The sequence below is a fragment of the Pleuronectes platessa genome, chromosome 1 (genome assembly GCF_947347685.1).
Source record: "Pleuronectes platessa chromosome 1, fPlePla1.1, whole genome shotgun sequence".
In the NCBI taxonomy this organism is placed as follows: Eukaryota; Metazoa; Chordata; class Actinopteri; order Pleuronectiformes; family Pleuronectidae; genus Pleuronectes; species Pleuronectes platessa.
In genome coordinates this window covers 13216582-13228851 of record NC_070626.1, presented here as the reverse complement: position 1 = coordinate 13228851, position 12270 = coordinate 13216582, and positions in this window count along the sequence as shown.

Here is a 12270-nt window from a genome sequence, read left to right as displayed (position 1 = left end):
ACGCCTGCGGATTCTTACATGGTCTCTTCTCCTCTCAGCGGCTCGGGCGCACGGTCAGACTTGGTGGGCAGCAGCGGCAGCCCACTCCTGCGTGCCCCCCATGCACGGCTGCCACGCGAGTGTTTGAGAAGAACAGAAGAAGAAAAGATGCGCGTGAAGAGTCGCTGTTGCGCGTTCGGTTCAGCTCCAAATCCACGCTCCGAGCTCAGAGACACCGCCGAGCTACAGCCTCTCTCAGGAGCCCGGATCGCTCATGATGAGGATTGAAGTGTCCGCGTGCGCAGCCTACACACGTGCACGCGCAATCACTCTCCACCCCTCTCTGTCTCGCTCTCTCGCTCTCTCCCTCTCTCTTTCTGTCTCTCACACACGCGCGCACACACACACACACACTCGGCATCCAGAGGAAGCGCAGTCACGTGACCCCGGAGCAGCAGAATTCAGCACCTCGGACAGAGACTCAGAGGAGAGAGAGCGAGTTTATTCATGTAGACTAGAGAAACCCCGAAGACCCCCATCACACACACACACACACACACACACACACACACACACACACACACATAACCTCCACCAGGAGTGTCTTCTTTTCCAGAACAGAGAAGGAATAAAGGATAAATCAGTCAGATCACACAGTTGGACATTTCTGTAAAAACTAAACATTTTGCCTGCGTTCGTTCAGAATCCAGAAGTTCTGGCACAGTGTTCCTAATAAACAGACACCTGAGTGGGTTTCACTGTGTGATTGACATGAGCAACATGTACCCCTGCAATACATCCTGTATTTTAGTCAAACTCAACAGAGAGACGATTCTTCACTCAGTTACCATCACAGCTCATGCTAGGTGCTGTTGCTTCACACTGGTTATATTATATGGACTTTTCTATTGATCCATCTTTTGATTGTACTTAGAGGGAATTTGAACAAATAAAATAATGCAAATCACGTTATTACAGTGGATATTTAAATAGCATCAACAAAGTATAAATACAGGTTAAATCGATTAAATCGTGACTTAAATCATAGCCCAATATTATTAGCATCAAACGGGTAAATCCTGTCTGTGATACTGCTACTGGTGCTTCCAGGTGGACTCCATGGAAGAGGACCCACTCCCAGTGTCGATGTAAAGATCTTATTTGAAGTTTACAAGACACAGCAGTTTTTTAATGTGCATATACACTAATATTGTTTCTCCTAACTCCAACATGATGGACCTTTAAATTTCAGTTGTATATGCTGTTGCATTGCAGCTTTGTGATTCATCATGTTTTGAGTGGAATTAAGGCTCTGGACATCTTTTCAGTACTCATGGGAATTTGGAAATACATAATAAAAGTTATGTTATTTGTTTTCATTTCTAGACTGACACAAAATTGTGTTTAATTTCGAACAGTTTATTCCAATAATTATATCTAGAATGTAAAAAAAGTACAGCTTTTATTGTCTACGTGCGATCTAGAAGGTCACACGTGACATCACTATGATACAATCATGTTGATTAAATTAAGGACTTTATAGAGGGGGAGTGTGGTGGCTTCATAATGTGTCAAATTAGTTTTTTGTACAAAGAAAAATCAGAATGTTGTAGTTTCATAATGTACTGTTGATCCCATGTGTTAATGACTTTCATACCATCTACAGAACAGAGAGAGAATCTGAATATGGCCCGTGTGTTTGTGTCATCCATCCTGCACCATGGACATACGTTTGCAGACTCAACCCATCACAATTGCACTCATTTCTAGACATCAATTACTCCTAATTTCCTGTCTGGAACCAAAGAGAAAAGACCTTGTGTTTTTCCTTATTACTTGAAATGATCTATGTGTCCCTAAACCTTTGTCCTCGTCTCTGTCCGTCCTGTCCTGCCTACTCTATAGAACACAGTGTTAGAAGCCTCTCAACGCAGCATCCATGCCTGGAACATTTACATATCTAAGGGACCGAGAAGGATACTCACTATTATCGGTCCATAATTAATCCTGGATTACCATATTGGGACGAGGACACACACAATGGTGTATTTCATCACAGGGTGTTTCACAGTGGGATCACAGTGCTTTGTCTGTGTGGGATCATTAAGAGCAGCCAGGGAGGAAACAGGACATAACAGAGGGAGATTTGACTGATTGGATTTAACCAAAGGAGAGAGGATTTTAAGTTATGATTTCTTTTAATTGCATTGGAGACGGGTTCAGTGAAGAGAGGTGTGAAAGTGGAAGGAGAGAGATGCAACAGTGTGGAATGAGTTGCAGCTTAATCACATGCAGCCATTAAGAGACTGAGCCGCCAGGACGCCCTGGGCTCAGCGCTGTTGCCGGGCTCCTTACATCCCATATTTAGCCCCTCAAACAGGGGCAGTAATGAGCTGGTGATTCTCGCCTCCGATAGTAAAGATTAGTTTTATGGCTTCCTATTATAGAAGGTTTTAAATGGGATGTGACGCAGATGATTGTGGAGACAGAATGGTGGTGACATTTGACAAAGGTCATGAAGGGAATTCAAAATCATGAAACCAATCGGAGAGAAGCTTTCCGAGGGCGGGACCCCACAGCAGGTGATTTTCGGCATATTGTGCAACAGGATTTTGAGGCATCCTGTCTGGGTTTCTGGGTTGCCGTGTAGCAAAAGCTTAGCTGCCTATAACCCAGACTTGGTCATAAAAGATGCCAGAATAGAAAATAAGGTTAATGGACGGATCAGATAATTAAACTAAGTGATAAAGCAGAAACAGGTAGTTATTTTGGCCACTTGAAGTAGGAAAATATAATTAAAAGCTTAAAATAAATAAAGTCCAATATTCACCCTCACTTTAGCTCTTTTTCCTAAAACTGTCTGGCGATTATACTTTATATGTATATATGGTAAATGGTTTGAATTTATATAGCACTTTTCTAGTCCTGATGATCACTCAAAGCGCTTTACAGTACAGTTTGCCATTCACCCATTCACACAAACATTCAACAGTGCGTCTATGGAAAGCGGGGGCCATTCGGGGTTCAGCATCTTGTCCAAAGACACTTTGGCATTTAGATGGGGAAGCCTGGGATCTAACTGCCAACCTTCTGGTTAGAGGACGACCGCTCTGCCCCTTAGCCACAGCCGCTATATGCAGCTTTAGTTTTAGTTTATATATTGCTGGTTTCACATATATTTAATGTATTGTCTGTCTTTACAGAATAAAGGCTGCAGTTTGTATACGTCAAAGATGCTTAATTTGCCTCTTGATTCATAATCCTTATGTCAACATTGAACTAAGAATACCTTAAAAATATATCCTTAAATGCTTTTTCAGATTTGGACTCTGTGTGAATCTGGCAGTTTAGAGACAGAGGATCCTGATTCCTCTCAACCTGCATCCGTTCAGCGACAGTGAAAGTTTCAAGTCTCAACACATTAGCGACGCTGTCACTCCTCAGGGGACTGAGAGAAGTAGCCTTGTTGACACTTCACAAACATTTGTCAATGACAAGCCAATGTATGGTGTGACCGTATTTAGTCCACCATCCATGCTGTGGTGCTAGCATCTAAAGAGTTTCTACACTCATGATGCAATGGCAGCTTTATTTATTGTCATTCTTGATCCCTTGTTATGAAATCAGCTCTTTATTTCTCTGCCAGAGTATTTGTGTCCGCAGCTCATTCACGACGGTGGCAGATTGGCCAGTGTGGGCAGCTCTCAGACTCTGGGACTTGGCTGCAGCTCTGCGCACTCTGCTGTGTGCCTGGTAATGCATGCAGGGTCACCACCTGGCTGCAGCGTCCTCGAGCCGAGCAGCATCAGAACTGAACAAAAGCTCGGGCCTCACGCAGGAACAAAGATAACCACAGATCTCACCTACTTATTTAAAACAAATACAAACCAAATAGGAGCCCAAAAGCTTTAAACGGCAACATGATGGAAAAAGAAATGAGCGACTATACGCCATATTCGTCTCATATTATTATATGAAGTGATTCTTGTCTTTTCGATGCAACAGTTCTTGAACAGAGGAAAGTGAGATGTGCCCTGTCTTTCTTTTCACACTCCACCTCCCACCCTCCAACTCCTCATACCCCCATCCTCAGCTCCGTGGCCCCGGCAGAGAGGCATCTGCCTACCTGTCTCAACAGGTGTCATTCCCACACTGCAGCATCCGATGGATGGTCCAGTGGATGCTAATATCATGCAAATGCCAGATAGCAGATCAGGAGGTGACACGTATTAATGAAAGTCAAAGCTTCATAATCAGCCACAGAAGTGCACTGTCCTTGAGAAACGGGACTTCTTCAAATGTAACTGAAGGTCAGCGGACAGTACATCACTGGAGATGCTGCTAAAGGCCTTATAGGCAACATCTGCTGTGACATGTGGCGGCACGGACACATGCATGGGGTCGCGCGTGCTGAATAACATGCACACTTTCATGCGTTGATACACACACACACACACACACACACACACACACACACACACACACACACACACACACACACACACACCAGATGTAAGAAAAGTGGAAGTCACGATCAGGCCCAGCAGTTAGCTCCGCACGTGTGGTGGGTGCTTCGAATTCGAACTTTGATCAGAGGGATATAGTTAAAACTAGGGATGAAGGAGGCTGACTCATGAAGACGTGTGTTCATTATTATAATATAGTCAGTGAAGAAGTGTCTTAAGCTGATCATAATTTTGGGCCAGGTGATATATGTGACAGAGCAGGAGACTCTCTTACAGACTCCCTCACTGCTTCTTTCAAACCAACGAGGGGAAGGAAAGACTTGAGTGGAATCTTTGTTTGTTCCACATACATCATAAGACAAGTGTGGACACGGTGTTGCACCACAAAGTCAAACAGGGTCAGCTGTGAGGGACTATGGTGCATTGCAGAGCTTCAGCATGTGAGGAACCAACAGGAAGAAGAATCTTCACCCAGTTCATTTGCTCATATTGATGAAGTTACAGTGATTTGTTTTTTCAAACAAAACAGCTCCCCCCCCCCCCAAAAAAGGGTTAACTGATCCAGTTTTCAAACAAATTGCACATGAAAGCCAAAATACTGTCTTAAAAAGTCTGTATTGAATTTAACTTGACACCTGCAGAGTGCAACACATGTCTGTGACTGCAATTTGTATCAAGATCAATTAGACTAAGTCATATTTATTTTCTCTTTCAATTTACCAGGGTCCACTGGACCATCATGATGGTAGATCCACATGGTCATCATTAAGACACAGTCTGTAAATTCTCCATCTGTGTGTGATAAATTATAATGATGCAACAGTTGAGATCAGCTTCATATTTTTTCTTATAAAGTTTCCTTCTTTTACCCCAGTGGGAGGTAGAACACCATGGAAGCACTTCTGCGAATCAGGTGCTTTGGATATGGAGTCTGGACAGAGGTGGTGGTGGTGGTGATGAGCGATGGAGCAAGACGTTCGGTTGTCTGATCAAAGCTTCTGATTGGACGGTTTGAAGGGAGATGACCTGGTAGGGACAGGAGGGAGAGAAAACGTTTTAAACTTGAGAGTTTACAGGTGAGTGGTTCGAGGCGAGCGTGTTGGGTTGTGATTGGATGGAAAGAATGAGCTGGTGGAGCCTATAGATAGCAAGAAATGTGTATGAACACTTAGCTTCAATTTTTGTCATCTCAAATCATTTCCCCCCTTTTATTCTACAATAAACGTCTCAAACGAGTCATAGTATGGTTTTGAAAGTGCTCTTCAACATATATATTTTATTTGAGGCCATTCAGTTATTCATTTGTAGATCTAACGGTGAAGCAGCACAAGATCAAAACTAAACATGTGGGCATGATCACAGACGTGAGTTTACAGATGCAGCGTCACGAGCACAGACGACTGTAAATGTTCTGTGTAACAACAGGTGCGAGCAGGCGTGCACCCCCACACCGACAGTCAGCTACAAACACTCAAACCACTCTCCTCTCGTCTTGTTCCTTTTATGGAAGCTGTTTAGTGGAGAGGCCCAAAATTCGATCATGCATTTCTCTCTCTCGACTGAAGCCCTCCATATTTAGAGAGTCTATTTGTGGCAGTGTCTCTCCACAGTTGCCTTTGCCATGCCCTGAGGAGAGAGAGAGAGAGAGAGAAAGGGAGGGGGGGGGCTAATAAACCTCCCTATGCTGCGTTTAGTTTTCAAAACTGCAGCAGAACTGGCACTCACCGCCCGCAGTGCACAACAGAGCATGAACACACTGATAAACTGGAATAGACACAGTACCGAGGATTGTCATATAACCGGAGGAGGAGATAGTCTGACCTGTGCACACTGTTTGAAACCCCTCACTTTCTAGCTGTTTCATGGCCGCAGGTTGAACTGTGTTTGATAAGAGAACATTTGTATCCTTCAAGAGATGCTCAGCATGCAAAGAAGAGCCACAGGATTTATTTACCACCTGGAGCTGAGGGAAGAGAGCAGCTGATCAAATTCCTTTCTGACGGTTTTGTTCTTGGTAATCACATGTACAGCTAGGATGGCACCATGTAGAGGACATACATCCACCGAGACCCGGCAGTCCCCTTAAATTAAAACAACCCTTAAAGCTAAGGCCACATTACGTGTGTTGTAACCGGTTGTTAGCCTTGTCTGTTACCACACAGCAGCTGAAGACATTTGTATTTGGATGTGCACGGAATTGCACACACAAGATTCACACATAAATATCACCAAAAAACATCAAAAGTATTAAAGAAAAAATAGTATTGTGGAAATCACTCAGTAGTTTCTGTGTAATCCTGCTGACAAACAATTGCAGACAAGAAAATCTCCATGAAAAAGGTTATAAACAATTCTACAATATTTAAGAAAACTAGTTTAGAGCTATAAATCATTTCTGATGGCATGCAGAAATGAATTTTGAGCCCACTCTTCTCCCTCAGGCTTATTCTTTGAGACTGAATTTACAATGTTACACAGTGTCACATGTATATTGATCTATAGATGAAAGAACATATTTCAGAATTGACTGTCAAAGACTTAACCACAAGCCATTTGGCAGGACATAGTCTTAGCTGAGCTACATCCATGTCATGACAAGACAGGTACTGGCAATTGATTCACACTTTCACTCCCTCTCTACACATGAAGTATGATCAGATCAACAGGCAGGAGACATGGGCCCAGTCCCTATTCACCCTTTAGCCCTACTTGGCCCCAACCCTTTGTTTTGCACGTGGCCATGAAGGGGTCATGTTGTTTCATTTTTCTATGTGAACGAAAGGGTGAAGTGAATCAGAGTGTCTAAATCCAGCGTAAGATCTAGAAAATGTAAATGTTATTGAACAGCTGTGAGGTGGGTTTTATTGCATTGGATAAAAAAAACTGAAAGCAGATAGAAGCAAAAAACTACAAATATAAAATCCACATAATGATTTGTTTAAATATGAGACGCATGTCATAATCCGATCTGATGGAGAGTATATTTATTTCAAACACTGGATTTTGCTGCTGTTGACTGTTTGACTTTAAGCTGCAACATGTTTGGCTCCATAATGACAACATCCCTTCAGTAAAATAACATCCAGGCTGAGCTTATTGGCTCATTGTCATTAATTAATATTTAACGATGAATATAAAACGTGTCAGTGACCTAGAAACGGAGCTGAAAAGGCGGAACATGCCTTCAGTCGTACAGCAGCACAGATCACAGTGTTATCAGGGAGCCAATGTGGGGAACAGTGTAGCCTACTTCTTAATTCATCCTCCTATTGAATGTTTTAATTTTCTCATAGACAATAAAAATGTATGTACACTTGTCATTGATGTAACCCTGGTTCTCAGCCAACATGCACCTACACTGTGAGCATCTATACACAAGAGCAGCAGCATGTCAGAACTCAGTGAACAGATATAACTGATACAAGTGACATCAGACTTTAGGTGTTAACATTAACAAAAATTAACTCTGTTAGTTTCACAAATTCATTTTCATCTGTGTTTTTCTGCCATGACATGTAAATTGACTGTCTTTATATAACTTCAAGTCTGTCAACCATGCAAAGGGCTTTACAGTATAAGTTGCATTCACACATTTAGCAAAACAATATGTAGCGGTACTCTGTCAGTACAGTCAGAGGCAGTTTGGGGTTCACTGCCTTGCCCAAGGACAGTGGGGAATGGAGAGGATCGAACCACTGACCTGCTGGAGAGTGTTGGGCTCAGAGACAAAAGGAGGCAGGATAACTGAACTCAGGTGGGATACCGGTGGGTGGAGTCTCAAGGAGCAGGCAAACAGGAAGTACTTCAAGCAAGAGCACACAAGGTCAGTAATTTCAAAGTAAAAAAGCAAATAATTAATTCAAAGAGAAAGAATTACCAAGTAAAAACAGGAAGTGAGAAAAATATGAGTGGAAAACAAGTTCACAATCAAAAACATAAAAAGTACAAAGATCCTCTTGTCCACAAAGCTGTGGGGGAATCATGATATTAAATAAACAAATATAAAACAAAATGTCACCCACTGGACCCTCTCTGTACAGAGGAGACCTAGATCCAGCAAAGACCACACACACACACACACACACACACACACACACACACACACAAACACACACAAACACAGGCCTAACTCAAGGACACCATCCACACATAGAAACATAAGAGACAGTAGATGCTGAAAAAAACATGTGATTCAGGGACAGTTCTGGGGAAAATGTAGGTGAGCAGACTAGTTTTTGTTTGTCCAGATACTTGTTGATTAATCACAGAACACACTCCATGTTTATTCATATGGATCTTTATTGTTTTAAGTACTGCCCTAAATCAAATCATTTATAATTTATGAGCTTTTGTTGTCTACTGTCAGGAACAATTTAAGACTCAAGAACTATATTTTATACTATGATTGTGCATGTACAACGGAAATTCAATTGAATCCAGGCGTGTATTGTCATTGAACAGCTGTACAACGAAACTGAAGTATATTGGTGTCATCCTCAAATACAATTGCACACACAAATAAAAGCAAAAGTAGTATAAAATAAAGTTATGCAATAATAAAATGATACAAGTCAAGGTCTGCATACAATAGCAGTAAAGTAACAGTTATATATAAGTGTGATAAATGAAATAAATATTGTACAGTGTATGTTTGTGATATGAAAACTTGATGCAGTTTTCTAAGGTGAATATGATGAATATGATGAATCAATGTCGCACGTGATACATGTGATGACAGTGCACAGTGAAGTCTCATCAGACTGAGGAGAAGTTCAACTGCTTTGCTACTTTTTCCTTCTGATGCAGACACGTCGACCTTTAATTTCTGTTTTGGAACAAATGCAACATGTTATCAGAGTTAACTGAGTTTACATGTGTGTTTTCATGTGGCAAAACAGTGGCCAGACTGTGGAGAATCATAGTGAAGGCATTGATTGCCCTCTAGTGTTCAGAGGCTGTCAGTGACCTGTCCCTTGTGTGCTGGCCGCGCTCCATGATCACAACTCACCCCTCAGTGAACATCAGGGGAGTAAGCACAGCAGCAGCAGCAGCAGAAGGAGGGGCCCTGGAGGCTCCACACTGATGCCTCTGTCCCCACGAGGTTCACAAGCTCACTCTCCATGTCCATCAGATACAGAAGACTTTCTCCGGGCTTCAAACTGAAGCTGGTGCTCTGTTGTTTATCCCACCAACACATTTTAGTTTGTATTCTTACCACAGGTCACATGTAACAGAGTGGTGGGATTGCACAAACACTCGACTTCGTTTATTACAAACAGAAAGTTGTAGTTTGCTTTCAAGGACACATTTCTTCAAACCCTGACATGATTGACATCAGGGTAGAGTGTCAGCACATTGACACCAGTGTGGGCTCTTCACCAAAAGCTCTTGAATATCGTAGGCTTTCCAGTTTTGCATATTTCATTTAATTATGAAGATTTTATGCTGCAGTCTTCTCATATGGACTCACTCAGACATTTTAGGACAGTCTGAGGAAGAGTTCCAGAAAATGTCTGAGGCAACTCACTTGGACATTTGCATTCTCAAAACAGTCCTCCTGGAAAATACCAGGACTTCTGTGCATGTGTGAAAGCAGTTTGTGTTTTGTACAAAATCCTAAACAACCTGGTAGAAATCAACAGTCATAGTTTCCAGTTCAACAACAGTTCCAACTTCAAACAAGCACATGAATCAATGTAAAGATCCAGAGTCCCCTGTATGACTCGTACTTCCTAACCTCTCACATAAAAAAAAGACTCTTCACATTGCAAGAAGATTGTTTGTTGTTTCTGAGAGATGCAGGAATGTGAAGTGAATGTCCTGTAAGAGGAGAACAAATCCACCACATTATTCCCAATGTGGCCATTACTGACCTTAAAGTTTCACCAGAAAAAAATCAGTGTATGATCAGTGACCATGACACACATTTGGTGGCAATGTTTTATTTTTTTCTAAGTTTTTATTTAAGTACCATCTAGTCTGTTAAATTTCAACGATGGACACAGATGAAATGATGTGAGTTCACTTTGTAACCTTTCACACATTTCTCATTTACCAACACTAAAACTGTTCATCTTCCATCCAACATAATCATATCAAAATATACAGGGTCATACTGTCTTTCCGTTTCTGAATTTAAATCAATATTCAATCAAAATAAGAAAAATAAATTAGCAAAATGTAGCCAGATTTCCTGGCATCTGTATTTAAAGCTATATACCAAGATGGATGGTAATCAGGATGTTAACAATGACATTTAAATCCACTATTTGAAATAGGGTGCTATACTATAGTAGAAGTATGAAAACACACACACTTTTGAATTGGATTATAAATCCATGTCTTTCTGTGAATTTGTTCTAAAAGTCTAACAGCAGAGGTCACTGCAGAGCACTGGATATTTGGCTGCTCTGATGACCCTGTTGTTCGAGGAGGCCGTTGTTGTGACAGTGGAGTAGATGAAAATCTTGTTTTAAAAAGAGTAAGGTCATAGGTCGCAGCAGGTATCAACACACCAGACCAGCTGTCCCACCAAAAACCTTTGAATGATTGGGGATTATAATGGATTTTTAAGACTTCATGTATTTCTTAAAGCCCCCCTAAACATTTTAACAGGGGTGGGGGCATGCCCACATTTTAGATGATATAGTCACAAACTGAGGAGCGAGGGTGTTGAGTTAAACTTAAGTCATGGATTTCATATTTCATGGCATAAGCAAATAAAAGTTTCCGGGGGTGTATTTTTTTGCAATTCTAGGTTATGTTCAGAGCGAAGTTGATTCAAATTTGAGGCTTTGAGACTTGTTGCCATGTCAAAGCCTTAAATGAAAAGATGCATGGAGACTTTTAATAAATTCACATCACTGGCCTGTTCAGTGACAGAAGCAGATCCAGGTGTGACTGATGGTCATTTATGATTTGACTGAGGATTTTAAATGCAAACATGTTTGACAGTGGGCATGTTTGGGAAAGTTTCATCAGTCTTTATGGTTTTGCTTCATGTTTCACTGTAGAAGTTTGTTAATATCTTGGATTCACTGAAGCAAAGTATCATGTCCTGACTCAGATATAGAAACAAATGACATGGAGCTGCACAGAGGGTCAAATTAGCTTTAGGTTATCATCACACCTGAAGCATAGGGCCATATTTTGTCAGAGGCAGTGGCACATGGCGAATGAGTTTAAAGGCCGACGATGAGCTAAATTAAAATTCCTTAAACAATATTGATTCTCTGGATGTGAGAAGTGAAGCGTTCTCCTTCCTTTCACCACCTGATGGTAGCTTGTGGACAGTGTTGTGCATGAACGAACGCAAAAGAACGCGTTCAATGAACACGTTCACTTTTATGCGAACGATGAACTGAACGCAACTCAATGACAAATAATGAATTTGAACACGTTCATATTGTAGCGTCCTCGCTTTATGTGTAACTTTATTAAAGTCCAGCGAACACGACACGCTTCTTGTTCGTAACTCTGACACTCCTCTCATCCACCACTGTATTCTTCACTCCCCTTCCTCATTCACCCTTGATATGCCAACTCATCAGCCAATGAGAACCTGGCATCCCACAAAACCCTACAGCCATTGGCCTAGAACTTTCACGTGCCCCACCCCTACCTGTTCAATGACCCTCGGGACATTTCAATACTTTCTCCTCAGGAGAGACGCTGTCTAAATCGAATGCTTGCACCATGTCGTTGCTCAGTGCCCGTAAAATGTCCGCGATTTAGCCTAACCGAAACCAACTAACTAGACTTATCACTATGTTACCCATCACTCATGGCATTCACTATACGGCTCTGTTGATTTTTAAATTTTTTT